Here is a 24161-nt window from a genome sequence, read left to right as displayed (position 1 = left end):
CCCCATGAGAACAAATCTCATTCAGTTCCTCTAATTTACAGATGGGAAGCCGAGACCTAGGAGACTGAGGCTAAATTAATACAGCCCTGGTCTATACTGAGTTCATGGTGTTCTCAAAGTAAAGGAAGGCACTTGGAACCGGCCAACTTGGACTTAAATGGCAGCTCTCCAATTTACTGGCTGTGAGACTCTGGGATGAAGGCACTAAGGAAGTTTCATTCCCAAACATGCCTATTTGAGGTAAAGAATATTTTGAGTCAAAGGCCATTCAGAGTTAGAAAGCTTTGGAAGGGAATTTCCCTCTATCTGCATAAAACCAGACTGACCTGATCAAAACATCAAGGGGGTAAGGGGCACCCAACTTTCTTTCCACCTCCAGAATTCTGGAAGACCTGGCCCAAATCATTCAAAGCACAATACCTGTCTCCCAGGTTAACTTAAAAGTCAACCTATCCCTCCCCCACCTCATCCTCCTTAGCAACCACTTGCTGCCCCTGTACTCTGCAGCCTCCTTCCCCTCCTCAAAATGCATCTAAAAAGGTCTCTGACCATCTCTGAGACACTGCGTAATCACTCATGTGGTTTCCCCCATGTGCATGGTATTTATTAATCTGCCTTAATTGTGACTTGATCTTTCAGCAAACTTCGGGGACGGGGCAAGTTTCCCAAGATCCCTACCGGACAAAGTATTGAACTTTGCCAAAGCTCCTTTTCCTTACAAGTAAAGTCAGAATTCCATTGGAACAATGGAGTTAACAGGATGATTGGTTGACATAACAGGAGATACATGAAATTTGCCCCGGAAATCACTGGCAGCTATTACTCTTATTATGTTACTGGGTCACTACTGTTGTTGCTGTCATTATTTTTGTTTACTGGAAATTCTTGGCTTCTGGAGGATAATTTCTGTATGTCAAACTTCTTTTAAGGAACAAAGGCGAGTGAGCATTGCATAGAGCCAGAACCAAACCCTAGAAGGCTCAGCTGGACCACAGAGTGTAGTCCAGGTTTGAAGATAGCTGAGATGCCACTTTGGACTTGAGTTAAGGTTGTTTTATCTGGAGACTCCTGCTGAAGTGGCTGGCTTGCAAAGATGCTGAGAATGTGCACAAACTCAGGGCTTTGCTGGATGCCATTTTCCCTGTGCTGCCTTGAAGGTACTTCCCAAGGAAGGGATTATTGCTGCCTGAAGCAGGAGCCATAATTGTCCCTTTCACCCCCTTAGGCTGGATCAGAGAGCTCCATTGGCCCTCATGACCACATTGGCATGAGAGTCATTGGCTCTACCTAGTCTGGCTGTGGTGACCACAGAGTAGGGTGTGGGAGAGAGAGAGATCCATGTATCCATGTATACCCACGTATACCTTACACACAATGAATACAAATTCTGGCTGTCGTGTGTATATCAAATGCAGAACTAAATTTAGCATTTTATCACTTCTTAGGCAGTGCTTAGGCTATGATCAAGTGATTATTCGCGATCCTCTGGAAGCTTACTTTGCTCATGACATGTTATCATCAGTGGGGGTTCCTGGATGGCTTTATACACTGCCTGTATTTTCTGACCCACCAGGCTGACACAATAATGCAAGTTCTCTTAGATTAGGATATCCAAAAATGAAGCAGTGCTGCAAAACCTGAGCTGCACGTTGGCAACTTCATTCTGCACGCTTGCATTCAAGTTATCTATTTGCAAATAAGAGCAGGGAACAAACCAGGAGAGTTGCTGCATAATCCTGCAAATTTGAGACTTCCAAAGTCAGAGAGGCTGATAATCCTGCAAATCCAGGACTTCCAAAGTCGGAGAGGCAGACTAATGCTTCCAGACCATCTTTGCTTTACAGCTTCCCACTTCTAAGTTACTATGAACTTATTTCCTGCAATCTGCCTTTCATAGAAACCAAAATCCTCAATCTTGTGGACTTTGGATACCATCAGAAAAGATATGTAAGCCTGAGTTAGAGTAATCAAATATAGAGAAACCTGGTGTATTCCTAGGGTCCTTGGTTGAATTAATAAGCAGCCACATGTGGGCAATTTGAATAGCAGAATGGTTTCTTTTTACCACATCAACAGCCAGGGTGGTGAACCAGTTCTGAATGACATGAGGGATCTGGGTGGCAGGGAAATAGAGTAATTTCACCTGTAATCCCAGCACTCTGGGAGGCCAGAGCGAGTAGATTGCTTAAGCTCACGAGTTCGAGATCCACCTGAGGAAAAGTGAGACCCCCGTCTCTACGGAAAATAGAAAAACTGAGGCAAGAGGATCACTTGAGCCCAAGTGGGAGGTTGCTGTGAGCTATGATGCCAAGGCAACCTACCCAGGGCAACAGCTTGAGACTCATATATATAATCTATATATATATATATATATATTTTTTTTTTTTTTTGAGACAGAGCCTCCAGCTGTTGCCCTGGGTAGAGTGCTGTGGCATCACAGCTCACAGCAATTTCCAACTCTTGGGCTCAAGTGAGTCTCCTGCCTCTGCCTCCCAAGTAACTGGGACTACAGGCACCCACCACAATGCCTGGCTATTGTTTGGTTGTAGCCGTCGTCATGGTTTGGTGGGCCCAGGCTGGATTCGAACCTGCTAGCTCTGGTGTATGTGGCTGGCGCCTTAGCCACTTGAGCCACAGGTGCTGAGCAGAGACTCTTATATTTAAACAACAAACAAACAAACAAAAAAAAAACTTTCAAGATTGTTCCATTAACTTTCTGAGACTTCTTCATGAATTTCTTTTTTCTAAGTGTTTCTGTGTATGTACAAAGGGGATTGGAGAAGCTGGGCACCACCATTTGGGCTGTTATTTGTCATTTGTTGTGCAGTACACAGCCTACCCGACTGTGCCTGGTGGTCATGGTTAGGAAAAGTTGTGAGGGCGTGTGCTTAAATACTGTCTTATAATAGGATTTCCACCTGGCTTGTGAGCTTTCTTGAGCTTTGCCTGCTTACTTCATATAAGTCAATACAGACCCTAACTTTCTGCATTTGTGCCCCTATAAGCCACATATCAGAATAAGTATGACAGAAAATCAGTCATAACAAAGAGTTAGAGCTCATAGGACAGACACTAAAAACTCACAAAACCAATTCAAGAATTGATACTGTTATGCATTTGGCAAAGGGAGAGCTCTACAACATTAGCCTCAAAGCCTCATTATATTTATTCAGGATATTATAATCCTGGAAGCCTCATATAGAACAAGGTTACACTGATCTTTTTGCTATTCACTAAAGCATGTGTGAATAGTTTCTTCTGTGGAATTCCAAATACTTAGTGCTGAACAGGGCTGGAGGCATGATGAGCAGGCCCCAGGCAGTTTCAGAGCTAAAGGAATGAGTCATCTAGAAACAGACTCTTGGCATCAGGGGACCTGGACCATTCCCAGAAAACTAGCCCTTGACAGAGGAGAGGAAGAGGACAGGGACGGATTCTCTAAGATGCACCTTGGGTGGGCCTGACACTGTGGGAGGGGCTCTAATTATGGGTTGGGCTCTAGTGAATATTCACATTTGACAGCTGAGCCTCAGGGAGGCTAGGTAACATTCCTTCACAGATGGTAAGAGGCAGAAAGAGGATTTAGACCTAAGTGTGTCAAACTCCAAAACCCTTTCTGGTCCCTAAGCAGTTTCCAGGTTAGAGGGCAAAGTGGTATTGTAAAGCAAAGAAGGAATCCAGGAGGACTCTGGTTTCAGGAGGAGCCCTCCTTGTCTCTAGAGAGAATCAACCAAGAACAGGTCCTGGCCCCCGGGTCTGCCTGCCAAAGCTGTCACCTCCTGAGGTCCAGCTCACCCAGGATGCAGGTCAGCCTCCTAGGAAGGCTGCTCAGAGGACTCAACAGCAATTGCTCAACCAGTTATTGCAGTTCTTGCTTATATTGTTATGTATTGTGGGGCATTGGTGTCAGAAGGAAGGTAAAATACATGTTTAATAACACAAGGTATTCCCAAAACTACATTCTACATTTTGTATTTTTCCTTTAAATGCTTGGGGTTCCAAGGAACAATTCTTGGATGGTGAATGAATGGATGAGTAGATTGTTCAGAAGCTTCAAGGAAGCTCTAACTTAGGAAACCCTGTGCAGAATGTCTATGTAAAGTTTAGTAATGGGAATAGCTATGGGCTATTGCCTACTTCAGCATTTCTTTCAGCAAAGGTACTTGTGGATATTAGATAAGAAAACTCTCTTGCTTTGCTGCTTAGATTCTTCCTGAAATTTCTGGATTGTTGAAGGGTTTGTTGTTATTGTTTCTATATTTTGTTTCTTAGTGTGGAAATGGAGAATATCATGGTATCTTTGTCCTCAAAATCATAAAATTATTTGCAGTAATGTACATTTTTGCTTTTTAAAGAATTTGGAATTATCTGAATTTGATTAGAATAACTGTCTCAGTAAGCAGGCGTGATCAATTTAAATTGGGAGATTAGTAAAGTCTTCAGGTATGCAAAATGAAATAGATGAAGCCTGATTTAAGGATTGACCTTCAAAAACAAATAAACAAAAAAACAAACAGATGTGTCTAAAGCTGTCCTGAGATATACCTAGAAATGTTGCCTGGTGTGTTTGTGTCATGTGTGATCCAGATTAAAGGCCAGGCTATGAGATCTGACAATTAATTTTGTGATCTCATCCTAGGAAAGCACTTAGGAATGACCATCAGAGCCATCCTCAAATGATACACAAAACCCCCAACAACAATAATGAACACCACTCAGCAAGACACCATCACAGGTCAACATAAACATAGCAGTGTGATACTGATATATCAAGGTTATGATACCTTACCAAGCTGTTTGTATGGTGCTTCCAGTGTAAGAACACAGTAGTAAATTCATGAACTTAATTGTCAGACCTCATACCAAGACAGCTCTGATGGCCATTCCAGAAAAAAAGAGTTCCCAAATTGCTTTGAGGGGTGGATTAGATACCAGCGTGAGTGCATAGCTTCCCAAGGGGAGTAATTTGATTATAATGATATTCAGCAGTAGGGTATGGAGCACTTTTTCTAGGATGACTTTGCACACTTAATTGTCAGGCTGCATATGTCCATTCTATATAGTACCTGGAATGTATGTTGTTTGACAATACCGGATGTTCCTTGCAACAAGGTAGTTTCCACAGTTTTGACGGGGGTGTTATTGTATACTTCAGACTTATTGTTTTGTTTCTAATTAGGACAGTACTGATCTGCAAATGTTCTAAAAAACATATTTGTAATATTTCTATGATGCAGTATGCTCCTTAGAGATTTTTCACAAATGGCATGTTTTGCTATATAGATTTAGAACATTCAGATGGCATTTGAATAAAAGTATAACAGTTTTCCTTTGCTGTTAAAAATATTTTAATTTTGCATTTCAGAAACTTATTGTTCAGAAAACCAGATTTGGCTTAACTGAAGCAAGAGATCTGTCTGCTGAAGACATGAAGAAAATCCGCCACCTCTCTCTGATTGAACTGACTGCGCCTTCTTTGATGCCTTTGGAATTCAACTGAAAAGAAACAAAACAGAGAAAGTGAAAGGACGAGGTAACTAAAGGGGCTGCTTGCTTCTTGTCTTCACGCTTTCTGACAGATTGGGATAAAGTTGTGCTTTTCTGCTTCTTTTTTCTTTCCTGCTGATGATTCTACAATGAAGACAGTGGGATTTTTGGAGTTCCACTCACAGTCCTCTTGGAAAATGACCGCAGGAAAGACCCTGACATCAAAGTTCCCCGGTGTTGCAAAAAGTGAGTAGATGGAAGAGAATGAGGGCTTCATAGGACTTTGCGCTTGCGATGTGATACTTTGTAAAGTCATGAATGAATGAATTTTCTTTTGGATTTAAAGACACCAAAGCCCTGTTAGGACTTTAGGGGTGATTTACAGCTTCATTCCCCATGTCCTGTAATGGTCTACATGCAATCAGGCCAACCAGCCTTGAAGCAGCATTTAGAGCCCGTTTCATCATTTTACTGTAACATCAGGGGATAAACACAGATGGTCTGACCCATGGCATTCCCCAGTTATTTTTTTTTCCTAACACAGTGGAATTTCCATATCTGGCCATCTTCCTACATTGACCATCACCTTAAGTTGACCTAATTGTTATAAACCAGCCATGTACCACATGCATGTATCAGTAGAGTAGACTTGCAGAGGTTCTACTACTTTTTTTTCAAATGGTATGTGTGCTTTTGTGATTGTGTGTGTATTCAGTTATTCTGTGTGGCTGAAGAACAGTACACATATATGGTCATCCAACTATTTGCTGAGCTGTATCTTAGGCTAGTTTCTTTAAATGTGTGTGTGTAAGCATTTTATGAATTTTCCAAACAAAGAGTAAAGTCTAAAAATCAGAGGTGGTTTTCAGGTGTGACTGAGCAGATAGAATACATTTAGACAAACAGAAAAATTTTGCTGGAAAGGAGTTTTGGAAATGTTATTATCTCGACTATGAAAAGTTGCTGAGAGTTATCTCAGCAACTCTCACTGAGTTGAACAGCTGCTGAATAGCTGATTTGCTTTTAAGTCATGTTTTTTTTTTTATAACCAACAGTTTACACTGCTTTACCTACATGAGCATTTAGTCAACAGTGACATCCAGTGGCATGATTAAAATTCCAAGCCTTTAACATAGATCCTAATGAATTTTAAAATGAGTTTTTAAATTATATATGAGAATACTGATTAAGGAAAGATATACCACTTTACTCAAACAATTCTACATCTCTTTTTTTCTGTCTTCCTGCATTTTGTTACCAATGCATCAAATTGAGCCACTCCTCAGATCAGGTTGACTGATGGCCTGGTGAAGGGAGCAGGGAGAAGGGCAGCCAGATAGCCAGAGAATGCCAGGGATGCTTCTGTGCAGGACTTTTGTTGGAGCACCTTCCCAGGCATGGCACACTGATGCCATCCATACAGTATCATATCTTATCAGCAGCCTGAGGATACTGGTGCCATCATCTCCCTTTTACTGATGAGGCAGCTGAAGGATGGGAGGGTGAGATAACTTACCAGGAACACACACCAGGCAGAGGGGAGAGAGGGGACAGGGCACGGATCCAAGTCCAGAGTACCCGATGACTCAGACTTTCTTTCCTTCTTTAATTTAAAACCAAAATTATGCCCTTTGTCCTCTAAGTAAAGGACAGAGTTTGACAAAAATCTATAAAAAGTCAAAGACAGAAGATTCAACAGGAGTTTATATTATATCGTAGGTGTAAAAACCTACCATAGGATGTAACGAAAAGAAGCAACTCAGTTCTTCTGAGCTCAGGAGTTCAAGACCAGCCTGAGCAAGAGTGAGACCCCATCTCTACTAAAATTGGGAAAATGAGTCGGGCATTGTGGTGGGGATGTCCATAGTCCTAGCTACTCAGAAGGCTGAGGCAGGAGGATCGCTTGAGCCCAAGGGTTTGGGGTTGCTGTGAATTGTGATGATATCACAACACTCTACCTCATGGCAAAGGAGTGAGACTCTGTCTCAAAAAAATTAAAATAAAATAAAATAACTGTTAGCTGTCACTACTATCAAAGCTAATGTTCCTCTTTTAAGACAATTGGAGGCAGTCCCCTTCCATCCTATATCCATCTTTTCTTATGGACTCCCCTGTGGCTATTCTTCCTAAATATCTATTTCTCTCCATACCTATGAGAACTACCTTAGTTCCAGGAACCATTATTTCTTGCAAGGAAAATGGCAGAGACCCTGAATCCCCTTCTTACTGTGCGAACTTGGGGAAGTTCTGTACCCTTTCCAGAGATGCATTTTAGCTGCTTTATTGCAGTGAATCAAACTGTGTGCCTCAGTCTCCTCAGCAGTACAATGGGGATAATAGTATACCCACCTTGTATGATGATTGTGAAGTGTAAATGAGTTAATACAGGTAAAGTACGAGGAATCAGATCTGAAACACCACGAAGGCCCAATAAATGGCAGTGTTTATTATTGTTGCTGTTGTTACATTTAACTCCCATCCACCAGGAGAATTCATGAAAGTTATTAACCTTTACCATTTCTAAACTGTCAGACTCTAAAGTTCCTACAATCTCTTAGCCAAGGTGGTTGCAACCACCGACAGTAGATTCCAAAAGAGAATGTAGAAAGTCTGCAGAAAGAGATGTAGCAATCGGATCTTAACATTGTTAAGTGGCAGCATATGATATTGGTTAAGAACACGACATTGAGAGCATCAGTGCTGTTAGTGTTGAGGTTGATCTGGGAAAGTTATATCACTGCCCTACGTCTCTATTTCCTCATTGGCAAATTGGAGGACAATGTTGACCTCACAGCGCTGTTGGGAACACTCAACAAAGCATGCAAGGGCCAGGCACGTACACGCTTGGCGATTTATTGGTTGATGTCATCATTATTATTTCAGATGTTTTTCATCCTATGGAGGTACTTATTTTGTAACATGTCATTGCTTTCTAGTTTTTTGAGAAAGTTGAGGAATCGGGTCTGGAATCTGAAGGAATTTTTCAACTTTCAAGATGTACTGCCAAAGTCAAGGTACTGAATGTTTTCTCCCTTCCCAGTTAGAGTTCTAAGCTAGCCAGACCCAGTTCATATGAATGTCAGGGGGGTAGCTCTATGTTTTTGTTTATTTGATACTTTCACTACCTTATATTTCTTGGTACCCATGATTAAATATTTGTTCCATGATCCCAAGTTGTTTAAAACAAAACTACAACAATAATAAACTAACAACAGTGAAACAACACATCAATTAAACACATTAGCAAGAATAGAACAAGGGATCCCATTGCAGGCTGGGCAAAGGATTTGAAGAGAAACTTCTCTGAAGAAGACAGGCGCGCGGCCTTCAGACATATGAAAAAATGCTCATCATCTTTAATCATCAGAGAAATGCAAATCAAAACTACTTTGAGATATCATCTAACTCCAGTGAGACTAGCCTATATCATAAAATCCCAAGACCAGAGATGTTGGCGCAGATGTGGAGAAAAGGGAACACTTTTGCACTGCTGGTGGGAATGCAAATTAATACATTCCTTTTGGAAAGAGATATGGAGAACACTTAGAGATCTAAAAATAGACCTGCCATTCAATCCTGTAATTCCCCTATTGGGCATATACCCAGAAGACCAAAAATCACATCATAACAAAGATATTTGTACCAGAATGTTTATTGCAGCCCAATTCATAATTGCTAAGTCATGGAAGAAGCCCAGGTGCCCATCGATCCACGAATGGATTAATAAATTGTGGTATATGTACACCATGGAATATTATGCAGCCTTAAAGAAAGATGGAAACTTTACCTCTTTCATGTTTACATGGATGGAGCTGGAACATATTCTTCTTAGTAAAGTATCTCAAGAAAGGAAGAAAAAGTACCCAATGTACTCAGCCCTACTATGAAACTAATTTAGGGTTTTCACATGAAAGCTATAACCCAGTTACAACCTAAAAATAGGGGGAAGGAGGAAAGGGAGGGGAGAGAGAGGGAGGGGGTAGAGGGAAGAGGATTGGTGGGATTATACCAGCGGTGCATCTTACAAGGGTATATGTGAAACTTGGTAAATGGTCTGTGAAGCTAGTGAATGACGCCCCATGATCATATCAATGTACATGGCTATGATTTAATAAAAGAAAAAAAAAATTGCTACTTGCCTTCAGTTTGGAAAATGTGAGACATCCCATCTCTGTTTTGGGGCTTAAATACTTAAGTTTGTAACTCACTGAATCAATATTACATGTACATAAGCCCTTATATTTCCAGTGTCAGTTGCTTTAATCTTAGAAGCAATCTTTGGCTCTTCTTACAGGAAGTTCTTCCAGGAATTTGTAGTAATGGCCGTAACCACTAGAATACTCACATAGCCATTCTAAACCCAGTTCCATTTACAGTGCTGTTGGTGTCCACAGAAAACCACCTGTGTAGTATGAATGCTTTCCCTTTGCTTTCTTACTTCTGTAAGGTGGCAAACCCTACAATACAATAAAGGAAAGAATCCTAGAAAAGGAAGGCTTTGTTCCAGTGAAATATTGCACTGTGTGTACTGGCAGCATACACAAGGGTGGGTTCGTTCCTGCTGCGGAATCACTCCTTGGCCTGTTGAACCTGTTTTAAATGATGAATCCCTGAGAAAAAAAGTCTCAGGGTGAGAGGTGAAGGAAAAATGAATTTGGTAGTGTTCGGAACTACAGAACAGAAATACATAGAGGCAGAAAAGCATCTCTTCATTAATTCCTTTGGTACATGTTTGGGGAAATTCTGTTTGTATCAGAACTTGGTGCTTTTAGATAGAAGTGCAATGAGTTCTTCTAAGTGGAAACTGAGAATAAATAGGCTGTGTCTATTGGATCTTCCAGAGAGCAGATGCTGAGACAGATGAGGGTTAATGGGATAGTGCTTCTGAAATATAAAGGGGCAGGCAGTGGGCTTGGGCAGGGTGAGTGCAGGACAAGGGGCAAGTCTGCAGTTCCTGACACGGAGGGCCCAGGGCCCGGCACCACGTGGTACTTGGAGCTCCACTGCCGCTTCCTGCCAAGAGCAAGGCTGAGGCAGGTCCAGAGGTGGTGAACAGCTAGAGAATGAGCCACCTGGGCTTTTTGCTCCTGAATGCAAAATCCTCTTTTGAGGGTAGATCAGAGATGTTCCCAGGTGCATCAGGGATTAGGGCATATGGGAGAGTTATGACTTACCAGAGAACGGAGTTGGCTAAATCCTGGCACAAGTTTATCTGGAAAGCAGGCAGATTTCCAATGGCTCTAAATTTCCAAATTGAATCAGCTTTTTGCCGTGGTCTCTCATATGTTTGATTCCTACATATACTTTTCAATAAATGTATACTAAATCTGAGGATAAAAGCCATCACTTATTTTGGTTAAATCTTTGATTATACCAGTAGAGTTGAGAACAAAAGTGAAATCAGAGAAATGAATTTCCTACTCAGATTCTATCTCCTAAAACCTGCCTCCGTGATTGGAAAGCTGTATCTGAACATATTCTTACTGGTTCCTGTGTGTGTGTGGGGGTGTGTGGATATACATGGAAAGTATGATGTGCCTGACTTAAAACCACTTTCCGTAAATCAACAAAAGGAGAAATCATCATAGAACATTTCTTGAGGGCACGACATTTAATGTCATAGCAAAAGTTACTTTTCTTTAGCTAATTTTTGGCTGAAAAAAATGCATATCAAAGGCTAGAAATTCCTTCAAAATGTCCTTATAGGCACGTGCATTCCTGAACCACATTTAGGTCAAAGTCTCTTCATCCCCTAATCAGTTGCATGTAGTTTCAGCCGATTTATTTCTTTGCTTATTAGTCTGGAAAATGTAAACCAGATGTTCTCATGGTTTGAGCTCTCTCAAGAAAGCTAATGCGAAAGAAGGCTGGGCCAGCGAAGAGAGACAGAGAAATATGCAGTTGGAAAGGCCTGGAAAGGTGAGATGTTAGAGGGGGCTATTTCTCTCTCCTTTATTCAAACTTTAAACCATCCTTTTTTTTTAGGGGGGTGTAATTCATCTGCTAGACTACTAAAAATTCTGTTAATTATCCTCAAATTGTGCCAGTTGATGACACCAAGGCTGTGGCTCTGCTGTTATCACAATTGGAACAGCTGGACTGGCTGTGTGCTTTCAGCGCTCAGTAGGATGGCCCTGTGAGGAAGCTGCTGGCTTTAGCTGAGCAGGGGACACACAATTCTAGAGCCAAGTCCCACATCTGCAGCCTCAGCTCATTTGGAACCAATTTAATGCTTTAATGTTTCCAATTATTTTCTTTTCAAAAATGACAGAAATTTGAGCCCAACACTAGGGGATCTATTTTATGGAAGGAGGCTGAATGACATGTGAGGTTTTCTCTTCTCCATGGTTTCGGTCATCCTCAGGCTGCTGTGTTCTGTAATTACATTACCTGGCTTTTTCCCTCCCTGAGCCCAGGGGAAGCTGCTAGTTTGCATATGTATAAAGCCATCTGGAAACTGAAGGAGCTTTCCTGACATGCTTAGTGTTCTCATTAACAATAGACAGAAAAACACAACTTTCTTTATTTTTTTTTTATTAAATCATAACTGTATACATTGATATGATCATGGGGCATCATACCCTCTCTTCATAGACCATTTGACACATTTTTATCACAATGGTTAACATAGCCTTTCCAGCGTTATCTCAGTTACTGTGCCAAAACATTTACATTAACTCCACTGAGACTAGCCTATATCACAAAATCTCAAGACCAGAGATGTTGGCGTGGATGCGGAGAAAAGGGAACACTTCTGCACTGCTGGTGGGAATACAAATTAATACATTCCTTTTGAAAAGATATATGGAGAACACTCAGAGATCTAAAAATAGATCTGCCATTCAATCCTGTAATCCCTCTGCTGGGCATATACCCAGAAGACCAAAAATCACAACATAACTTTCTTAACCTCTAAGTGCTCCTGGTCTTTGGCAAGGTAAGGTAACACCTGGTGACATGCTTTTGCATTTAGAACTACCGATGAAATGTCAGCCCACCTCAAACCCCAAAAAGATGATCTTTCCCTGAGTGTTGTTCTATACCGGCCATCTGGACGAGATGATGTGGTGTTATTACCCAGATCGTCACACCACGTATGCATGGGCTCCCCATAGTAATGACACTATGGGCTGGAACTGACCCACAGGAGGGAGAGCACAGCATTCATTGAGAGCGGCCTGAGTGGCCAGCCCTGCTCTGGGAGCTTTACATGATGTTACTGACTTAATCTCAGGAAGGGTCATTTCCATATCTCCCATTGTATGCTGAGAAGGTTGAGGCACATACCATACCACTAGTCAGGTGTAGCGTGGGGACAAAAGTGTAAGGCATCCAGTTATAGTGCCTGCCCTTGGCTCTGGCACCGTGTTGTCCCTTATGTCTGTGGTCCCGGTATCCGCCAGTGGCCTGTTAGGAGCCAGGCCGCACAGCAGGAGGTGAGTGTGGGATGAACAATGAAGCCACTCCCGGGGCTCTTATCACTGCGTCAGCTGCTGTCAGGTAGGCAGCGGCACTAGATGCTCATACAAGGGATCTGGGTTGTGTGCTCCTTACGAGAATCTGACATCTACCCCTTATCCATGGAAAAACTGGCCCCTGTTGCCAAAAACGGTTGGGGACTGCTGCCTTGGGTGACTGGAGACCACTCACAGGTAAGAAAGACAGTCACATTCATTATTTAGATGCGTTCCTTTGGCGGAGTTATGTGGGAATGAATTTGAATTTTTCTCTTGTCTGTGCTCCGTGCCCATTTAGAGGATGATTTCCCCTTTGCTTTGCCACCATGGCACTGGGCAATGGAATGGGTAGAAAATATTTGGGGCTCCTCCTGTGTTCCCTGTTAACAGCACCTCCTTTGGCCAGTGCAACTGGGGACTCACCTTGGACGTATCTCTCCCCCATCTCCTGTTCAGTCCATCGCTGATTCGTGAGCATTTTCCCTCCTTAGCATTTCTTAAAGGCCCCCTCTTCTTTCCCTCCTCCAGTTGCTTATCCAGCTCTCACTCTCTGGTCAGCTGGTGCCAGCAGTCTAGTGAATGGGACAATTTCACCAGAAATGATGCCTCTTATCTGCCCCCGCCCAGCCCAGGCCGAGCTCCACACACCCCCAAATCACTTTTCCATCTGGCTACAGGAAAGATAGATCTGCCATTGCAGGCCCTGTGCTTGGAGATGTTCCAGGTTGCCTCGCTGCCTGCAGGGTGAGGTGTGGTCCCCGAGGCCGGCAGGGCTGCCCGCAGGCTTCCTCCTTGCCCCGTGCTCCAGCAGGGCTATTGGCAGACTGCAGGATGGCTGGGCTTTTCTGTCACCACATGAGCTGTGTCTTCTCTCCAGGATGCCCTTATTTCTCCTCTTTCCTTGAAGGCTCCTCAGCAGCCCTCAAGACTTGGTTCAAGCTGGGATTAGCTCCCTCTTTTCATGGCTTCACAGCACCAGTACATGGCCCGATAGCCTTTGCACCCTGAATTAGTATTGTCTGATCATTAAATTGTCCCATCCATTAGACTGCTGGACGCCTCCAGGCAGGGGAGCAATCTCAGGCACTGCCTCTTTGCAGAGCCCAGTCTGGGGCAGTCTCTTTTATTCTAGGAAGAACTTATATATATGCTTAAGGCTTCAGAAAGTGTTTACTAGCCAAGGATTGCTGGGTTAGCATTAGTGTTCCTGTAACATTGACAGCTTCTCCAGTGAATAAGGAAATCTCCTTTAATGTCATCCAGAGGGGCCAGAACATGGATCAGAATCACGTGCATCTCTGCCAGGGCCCTGCATCTCACAAGCTCTGCATGCGTGACAGCAATTGTGTTTGGCTGATTAATGAGCTGACCCTTCCATCAGGAAAGGGTCAGATGTACAAACTGACTCTGGCTGTGCGGGCATAAGGCCAGAAGAATTAGGCTTCTCATGAGAGTGAATCTGAGCCCTTTAAAGAATCTGAGGGTCTTCACTGTTACCTCCCTCAATATTCTTTGTGGGGCATGTGGTGCCAGTCTGGGAACTGCCTGTAACTGCTTGGTATTGTAGGTAAACGTTCTAGTTCAAAGGAGCAGCAGAAAATGATTTTGACTTTGAAAAAGAAACAGGGATTGTGGGTGAAAATGATAATCAGATGAATTAATAATGTAATATTTGTAAGCCAAGTAGAACTTGCAGAGGCTAAGTGATTTTTTTTAAGTATTTGCGCAGTGTTCCAAACCTTACGGAGGACTGGGCAGGCCTGCAAACATGTGGGAGACGTGTGTGTCCTGGAATCAAACTTGGTTGTAACCGTTCCAGGAAGATGTCATTGGGCTGTGTTTTGCAGCGAGGTCAGTTACTTGAGTGGGATTATTCCTCATTCTGTATGTGAATAGCTGAGAGGCAAGCCTTCTTGATCGACTTTATAAATAGAAGAGAGGATGGCAGAAGGGATTATGAAAAAGAAGGGGAATTAGAGGCTTTGCGAAAATCTAGCAGCGCATGTGTCATGTGGGAATAGAGGGATTTTGCCAAAACCACAGAAAGGAAACTATGATCTGAGTGGAGAACTTTTATTTATTTTTTATTTTTTTATTTTTTTTATTAAATCATAACTGTATACATTGATATAATCATGGGGCATCATACACATCATACACTCGCTTCATAGACCATTTGACACATTTTCATCACAATGGTTAACATAATTTCAAGATTAACATTACTCTAAAAACATTTTAGAAAATAACTTCAAAAAATTCGTTTGCAAAATAGCTATTTTAATCCCCCAAATCATGTTGGGAAAAAAAAAAGAAAAACTCTCAGAAGATACTGCCTTAATCTACTGGCAAAAATAGTTTGTGTGATGATAGTTTTCAAAGGGGAAAAGGGTTAAGGTAGTGAAAAATTCCCTGAATATTAACTGTTTTCGTTGATTTGCAGCAATACCATGAACAACTGGATGCCAAGTTTAATGCTGATAAATTTAAATGGGACAGAAGCTGCAGTAATATTGAAAGCATTTTTCCGAGAACTGCCCACATCTCTCTTCCCTGTGGAATACATACCTGCCTTCATCGCTCTAATGGAAAGTAAGTGGAAGGAGTTGAAGGTGGGTGGACTAAGATCTAAGTGACAGCAGAACAGAGATGGGATTGAGTTTGGTCACATATAGATCTGTTGCTTCCTAACAATGGCTGGTGAAATATTCAGTCACCTATATTTACATGCTTCTATATTTAAGTCTCAGAGATATGATGTAGGTGGTTTTATAAATTAAATGTGGAGGGATTTACAGAAAGGCCAGGCATTTGAGATTTGAATTTCTGCATGACCATCTGTTAGCCATGCAATCAAACTTTCTGAGCTTCAATTGCTGCATCTGTAAATTACAGAAAATAAATACTTGTCAGGGTTGCTGTGGGTATTGAATAAAGTCATCTAGAAGAGTGCCTGGTGTGTAATCATCATCAAAAAATACGAGGTCTCTCTCTCCCTTCCTTAAATCTGAGCCCCTGAGTCTTATGATGCAGCGTGGAATAAATGCTACACAGAAGATTCTTTGTCACTGAAAATAACAATATCACATGGTTTCTGAAATTACGAAGTCATGTAGATTAGGTTTTAAATGAGGTGCTGGGTAAAAGCAGAAAGACTTTAAAGCATGCGTTGTATTTGGTAGTCAAGGACTGTTTTGGTGTGGTTTGAGCTTAAGGGTTGAATATTGTAGCGGATATGGCAAGAAAAAAATGCAGAGAAGTAGAGGGAGGCTAGATAGCGGGGGTCTTAACTACTAACCTAGGAAGTTCAGGGGTCACAAACCTAAGTATGTACAAGCCTGTTGAGTAAATGGTGATTCTACATGGAGAGGAAAGGGCTGTAGCCAAACTGACAGGACGTGTCCTATCTAGAGAGATCCCCACTGCCCAGCTCTAGATAATGGTTGCCATGTAGGACTGACAACTAAATCCTGGCATTAATGGACTCTTTGAGATAATTTTTCTTGATTTGTCTATTTTTTAGAGAAGTGAAGTCTTACTATGCCTGGGCTGGGTACAGTAGCTGTTTATAGGTAAAGTCACATTGCAACACAACCTCAAAATCCTGGGATCCAGGGATCCTCCCACCTCAGCCTCCCGAGGAGGTGGATCTGCAGGTGTCTGCAACTGTGCCGGTCTATTTGAAAATGTCATCCACAGATTTAAATTGTAAAGTGCTGTGCGAGGTTAATAAGTGCTGTCTGTACCTGCCAGTTGACAACTGCTGCAAGTTGGCGAGAAGTATAAACTCATTAAAACCAAAATGGAAGAACATAGTAGATCCTCATTTGAAAGGCAAAATCAGCCCTAAAAATTAGTGGGTTCTAAAGTTGTGAAATTTTTAACTAAATCGGATTCATAAAAGAGTGTTTTATATCTTCAAAGAAGAGACTATGGTAGCAAGGCTGTCATTTTCTAAGCCTTAATTCTCCTGATGCTGTGACAGGATCTCCTTTCTTTGTAAGATCGAGTGTTTTCATTTTATGATGAAATCTTACTGAGAAAAAGAAAAGAGCTACAAATTCCCTTCATTCGTTTCTTATAATACTGTGTTAATATTTTTTTTCAGTTCTAGAATTTCCAGTTGGTGCTTTTAAAATATTTTCTATTTACCTACTGATAGTCCTGTTAGTAAAGGACTAATGTGAAGGAAACACATCACTGAGCATAGTCCTAATAGCTGCTTCAGAGTCCTTATCAGCGAGTTCCAACCTCTGGGGCATCTCAGGTTTGCTCTCTGTCTTTGACAATGGGTTATACTTCTCTGTTACTTTGTATTTCAAGTACATCTCAGGCCTATTTTGAACATTATGGATATTATTTTAGGGACTCTGGATTCTGTAATATATCTCCAAAGAGTGTTGCTTGGTTTCTTTTATTGTGGTTGCTGTTTCAAGCAGGCAGTTTGCTTGGCTGGACTGAAATTGCCAGTGGTCTTTTGGACAGCAGTTTAACTCTCAGCTCAGTTATTAAATCCTTGGCTGTGTTGCCCCCACATGCGTGGTCTGTGGGTTAGCCAAAGGTTTGGGTGGAGTTTATACCAGAATTAGGGCCTTCTGTCTTTGGACCTCTCCTTTCTGGAATTCTCCCCGTAACTTTCCAATGGGGTGTTGTTACCATGAGCCCTCTCTTCTGATTGTTCAGAGCAGAAAGACTGGGGTTTACTTTTTCGAGTTTAACTGCCCTGTGCAGCACTGTGTCCTGACCTCAGAGTGAAAACCAGAAACTGGGACACTCTCCCAGTACCATTTCCTGGTTTCAAATGTCCATCCTTTCCTAAACATGCCTGCTTTTGCTCACTTTCCACAGCCCCAGGGAGTTGTGTTCTGTGTTTTGGCCAGAGAGTGTTATCATCAGCATGGTTGATCTGGTAGGAGCTTACTCAGCAGTACCAGAAACAGATTTCCTTTTTTTTTTTTTTTTTTTTGAAGAAAAAAAAAAAAAACTCCACAGGATTTTCTGTGAAGTTTGCTCTCTGGAAAATATGCTACAGAATTATTAATTTCAATTGATCTGTGATTTATATGCTAAACAGTCTATCAAAATGAACTGCTGCCACAGAGGTGTTTCTGGTTTGGTTTCATTGGTATTATGAATTACATGAGGATTCAAACCTCCATTGCCAGGCCTATTCAGAGAATCATAAGTAAGAAAGCTATAGGAATACTAGCTTTTCTTATTATACTTGACCCCTACCAGACTGTGATAAGTACCCTTCAGTGAAAGGAGAAAGGGTTCACAAGGAGTCCTTGTTTCTTTGCATGACTTTGAAAGTGAAAAAATACTATATTGCAGGTGATTGATTTGATACCAGCCAACTCTGCAGGAAGCCCAAGGTTCTGGCCTGCTACCAGTAGGAAATAATTGCCTTTTTGCCACCTAAAGTAAGCTCTACCTGTAACGAGATTTTCTGAAGGGGGAAACTGTACACACATGCACTTGTGTGTTGAAGCTGTCTCCCTTCATAGTCTAAAATGGAGCTCAGAATGTACTGTCTTTCCCGCTAGTGTAATTACTTTCCCTTTTCAACCTTGGTTTAAAAATTGTCCATAAAAGTAAAGAACTAATGATTTATCAATCAAGCCTTAGATACTTTCATGAAAAGCTTAATAATTTTCTGGAAAAATAATGACTGCAAAAAAAATAATAATACTCTCAACTAGGATGCAGTAAATGAATTAACTACAAAATGATTAACTATAAAACAGCTTAGGGCCAGTTTTCTGAAGGCAATGAAAATGGATTATTTGCCAAATCAGATTTTTCATTGTAGGGAACTTCATAATTCTCTGAAGTTGATGGAGTTAGAGAGGTACCAAACCTACATCTACATCTCTTGGTTTTTCTTCCAGAGTTTTTTTTTTTTTTTTTGGATTGCATTGGAAGATCAGAGACAGCCCTCAGCCTGCAGTTTACAGATCAAATATTGTTCCATCTACTCCTTAGTACTTTGCATTGAGACATGCTCTTAACAGGTCCTCTTATTCAGGCAAGCTCATGTCTGTGTGTATTAGCCATTTTCAGTAAACCTAGGACCTGTGCCATTTTTGTTTACAGATTCAACACATGAGTATCTAAAAATCTATATGTGGATTTTTTTTTTTTTGAGGCATCAGGATCCCATCCTATAAATGCTCCTCCCACGGGTGCTTCATCACATGGTTGTATACACTTGTCCTCTACCCCCTAACTCTGGGGCACACAACCTCCCTGACTGGCAGCCTGTCACAGGCGTGTTCCCACTACTTTGGAGCTCTGTTATAATAACTTTGCAGGTGGCTAGCTGACTACCTTCCAGTCATTAAATGTAAATAGATTTTCCATCAACTTGAGAGCTTCCTAAGGATTCCAGAACATTACACTTTCCTCCAGGAATTCCCCGCCAAGAAACCATTTTAAGGAGAACACAGATACACAGGAAAGTCTGGATTCTCCAGTGACTCCTAAGTTTCCAGCACAAGTGATTATGAATCACTGGACTGTGCAGGGAAGCCCTCAGAATAACCGCCAGCCCTCTGGCGCCATTTTGTGTCATCATTAAGGAATGAAATAGTTAACAGTCTCCCAAACACCAAACTAGTCACCTTCCCTAAATGTCCACAGAAGACCTTGAATAAAACAGCCAGGCGGTGCCTGTGGCTCAAAGGAGTAGGGTGCTGGCCCCATATACTGGAGGTGGCGGGTTCAAACCTGACCCCAGCCAAAAACTAAAAAAAAAAAAAAAAACAGCCAACACAGAAAGACAAGGATGTATGGATACTGCCTTAAACGGTCTACATATATGTATTCATCTTTTCTTCACAACACTCCTGCGAGGTTTCTCTGATGACTATTCCCACTTTACAGATAATAAAGTAGAAGCCACAACGGTTTAAATAACCTGCCTAAGGCTACACTGTGACTAAGTGGTGAACACAGGATTTGAACCTGGTTCTAGAATCCATGCTCCAACAATTACACTTTGCTGCCTCATTATGTAGAAACAAAGTTTATTTTCTCTTGAGTTGAACTTAGGTTTTCTCTTCTCTTTATAGTATAAAAGTGAAGGCCAGGTTTGTCAAAGTACTTCAAAAAGGAAATGTGATACAGATTCAGAATTAGTGGGAGCATCTCGCCAGCCACCTGCTTTGACTGAGGCACTGTGGGATGTGAGGGGGGAGCTGATAGATGGAGGCTCCTGTCCAAGTGAACAAATTGACATTGTTGGGCACAAAACCTGAGTCCTTACTGCTGAAAGCTGTCAGGAGCCCTCCTGTGCTACCAGATGCTAGCAAGGAATGCTGTCAGAAGGCATCAGCGTTATTTAAAATGCACGATTTTTTTGTGTTTTCCTGTTAGGAGGACCTCACATCAAAGTGCAGTTTCAAGCCTCGCACCTCATGGTCATGGCACTGCCTGATGCCAACAGGGACACAGCCCAGGTACGTCCTGCCACCCCCACGTTCTGTCACTGGCTCTTACTCCTCAGAGGAAATGGCTTAGGTGGAGAAACAGAAACAGAGACTGCCCCTCACGGATCCACCCATGCAGGCCGCAGACACACTGCCTTTGCAAGCTCCCCTGTCACTCCCCTAGACAAGAAGGAATGAGGATCCGGGAGTCTTCTTCAAATGTTACCATTTCGTGCATTCCATTCACTCAAGAAATACTAAGTGTCTGCCCTGTGCCAGGCACTGGGTGAAATGTTAGCAGGAGGAGAGGCCTGAACAATGTCACAAGGAAAGGGGACCTTGGTGACCCAGAAAATAAAACACTCTGTGACTGTTGGTCCTCCACTGCTTGCTTCAGACTGGTGTAGGAAGGTGGCAGAAAGTAGTCTGATGAGTGTCCATTGAAATCACTAATACAGGGGCAGTGCCTGTGGCTCAAAGGAGTAGGGAGCCAGCCCCATATGCTGGAGGTGGCGGGTTCAAACCCAGCCCCAGCCAAAAACTGAAATCACTAATATAAATTAAATTTCTAAAATGTTTGTGTTTTAAAATTTATGAAGATAATTTAATTTAAATAATTCTAGAATTTCAGGATTTTAGCAATCACCTAATAGAATCTGATCATTTTACAGATTGGAAAAATAAAGCTCAGATAAGTGGTTTCTCCACTATAATATATGATAGAACATCTCATAGAATCATAGTTCTTCATCCCAGATACCCCTTTGTTTATTTTCAATTCATATCTTTGCTGTATTGAAGTTTCTCTTGCTATTTGGATAATCATTATATATGGAATAGGAAATTTGTTACAAGTAGAGCAGGTATTTGGAGTCTTTGAAATGAAATTGAGATAAGGCTGAGTTGGAAAGAGTCTGCAATTTGGAGGCTGGTAAACAATGCCGAAAGCAAAGACGGTTCCTAGCGCCACCTCTCATCAGACAGTTCAGGGTGGGGACGATCTTTCCTCCTACACGATGAGAAGATCTACATCAATATTAATAGATGTCAATTATGTTATGTTCTCCAGGCAAAAATGAGGATTAGCCATGGCATCAAAATGTCTAATATAAACTAGTTTTCCAAAAGCTAGAAATTTATTAGCATGTTTTTTGCCTTTGTCTCAAAAATATTATTTTGTCAAAAAAAAAAACCATCTGGTATCAAATATCTGAGTCAGAAATGTCATCTACTCTGCCATATAACTGAGAATACAGAGATTATTAGATAATTGAATATATTTATCTTTTTTGATATCAAAAATTTTATTGTTTGGGGATTCATTGAGGGTACAGAGAATTAGGTTACACTAATCGTATTTGTTAGATAAAGTCCCTCTTATAATTGTGTCCCACCCCCAAGAGGTGTACCCTACACCATGACTCCCCTTCCCTACCCCCCAATACATTTCTAAGAAAAGATCCCCCCAACACATCACAGGACTGACGAACATGTTACACACACACACACACACACACACACACACACACACACACACACATGCAAGCTGCGCATGCACTTCTTTTTCCATTCTGTATTAGGACTGGACTTAAAATTGAAGCTGGCATACGGTAGAGGTCAAGAACTCTAGCTCAAGAGTTGGTCTCCTCATCCAGAATCTGGCCCTGCCACATAATTAATTGGTATTGGTCAAAGTTACTCAGTCCCTCTCTACCTCAGTTTCCTTATCTGCAAAATAACAATAATAGCACACACCACACAGGGTTTGGCAGGATAATGAGTGAATGTATACGTGGTATAAAGTACTAAGAATAATGCCTGGCTCATAATAAACCCTCAAATAAATATTAACTGTTACTATTCTGTGCTATACATTTTCTCATTACAGATACTATATAGTAGAGTTTAAACATGGAAAACCAAAGTACTTCCTTTTGAGATTTCAGTCCCCTGGGTTAATTTCAGAAGATTTTGATAAGTATCTTACTATAGTGGCTCAGCAAACTTTTATTAAACTTTCTTAAATCTGGCTTTCTTTCTTTCTTCTTCTTCTTCTTTTTTTAATGCTTACAAAAACTCACATAAACATTTGCCTTTGGCTGGCTGAAGATTTCAAAATTGAAAAGCAATAGAAAAATAGCACGCAAAAACTACATTTTTTGATATTTCAATTGAGTTTACATTGGGGCTGAGGAGTGAAGAGATACTCATGTTATTTAAATGGGTTTTCCTTTCCCTTGGAAACAGTAAATAGTTTTCAACCATAATGCTTTAAGTTGGGGTGTTTTTCGTAATTACTTTTATTTCTTCACAACAAAACCACCTTTTGTGTTTATTGAGCTGCAGTGCTCTCTCTTTCTGGTTTACGTTTAATATTTGTAAAACTTGTTTAGGGTAAAGAAAATAAGAAAATGAAAACTATTATTTATAAAGACTCTAATGTATTAAACCCCTAAAAATGAAGCTATTACTTTGATGAAGCAGACAATTGAATAAACTGCTCATATTTCTTCTAACCATTTTTAAGCAATTAAAGGAGAAATATGGCACATATGACCGTTCTGTACTTCCAACAGTTCTCCAGGGGCACAGCGACTAAATATAAAATGAAGGTAGTGATTAGTGGTAATTTTTGATCAATTACGAGCATGTGACAACAATGCTGTTTTCTGTTAGGCCCTCATGACATTCTTCAATAAAGCAATTGCCGATAAATCCAAAAACCGAATGAGATTGTGGAACATTTCTATGGTCATGACACCAAACCTCTTCTTCAGCAGAAGGAAACATTCTTATATTGAAGAATTACTGTTAGCAAACACTGCAGCCCACATCATCCGCCTAATGCTTAAGAACCAGAAAATTCTGTGGTTGGTGAGTGGCAGTGTGATGACTGTCAGGCTCTCCTGGGATGTCCAGAGCCCTGGGAACTGGGAAGACTCCACGCTCAAGCAGTTCCCTTAGTCGCTGGGAGGAAATGTGGGAAGAGAATCCCAGGTTGCAACATGCTGCATCCTTACTTGGTCTGTAAGGGCCGCTCTCTAACATGCTTTCCCTTTAAAACAGAATTCCTCTCAGTTTTTTCTAAGCTTTACAAGGGCACATGCCACTGTCCTGGTTCCAGGATACTGAGTGGCGGGAAGGCCTTGTCATAACTGAGGACAGAATCCACCAGGGAGGTTTAATTCAAGTGTTTCCCTCTAGTCGAAGCTATTTTCCTTCTCCAGGTTCCATCTTTCTTAATCACTCAAGTGAGAAGGATGAATGAAGCCACCATGTTGTTAAAGAAACAGCTGCCAAGTGTACAGAAGCTGCTCCGGAGGAAGACCATAGAATGTGAGGTGAGGACAGCGAGGGCACCAGGACCATCCTTGCCCAGATGGCCACTTCTCAAAGGGAGATACGAAGAGTTTGTAGTTTAGAACCAAAACGTTTGTATAATCACTAAGTATCAGACAGTCTTGGGAAGTTCAACAGTGTGGAAAGTGGGTCTGTAACAGATGACCGTGGTCCTTCCATGTTGTTGAATTACGTGATTTTTGGCTAAAGTTCTTGGAATATCTGTATCATGAAGATTGAGATTCTGTTGAGTCCTCACCTGAAGGCCTCACAAAAGCTGGGCAGGCTAGTACCCAGGATGTCTTGTACATGGAAGATTAATGGAATAGCTTATCCTCAGGTTGTTTAGTGGAAATTCATCACACTCCAAAGAATTTGGAATTTTGTTTTGTTATTTGTGTGACGGTACATAACGGAAATATATTTTAGAAGAATTGTCTTTATTGCT

General features: G+C 41.4%; 1 pseudogene; it reads left to right on the top strand.

Annotated features, from left to right (window-relative positions):
- The first annotated feature begins 5377 nt into the window (after positions 1 to 5377).
- LOC128584404 (rho GTPase-activating protein 28-like) overlaps positions 5378 to 24161 on the top strand; it is a 39760-nt pseudogene continuing 20976 nt past the window's right edge.

This window comes from Nycticebus coucang, chromosome 4 (assembly GCF_027406575.1).
Source record: "Nycticebus coucang isolate mNycCou1 chromosome 4, mNycCou1.pri, whole genome shotgun sequence".
NCBI classification, from domain to species: domain Eukaryota; kingdom Metazoa; phylum Chordata; class Mammalia; order Primates; family Lorisidae; genus Nycticebus; species Nycticebus coucang.
This window is presented reverse-complemented; position numbering and strand designations above follow the sequence as displayed.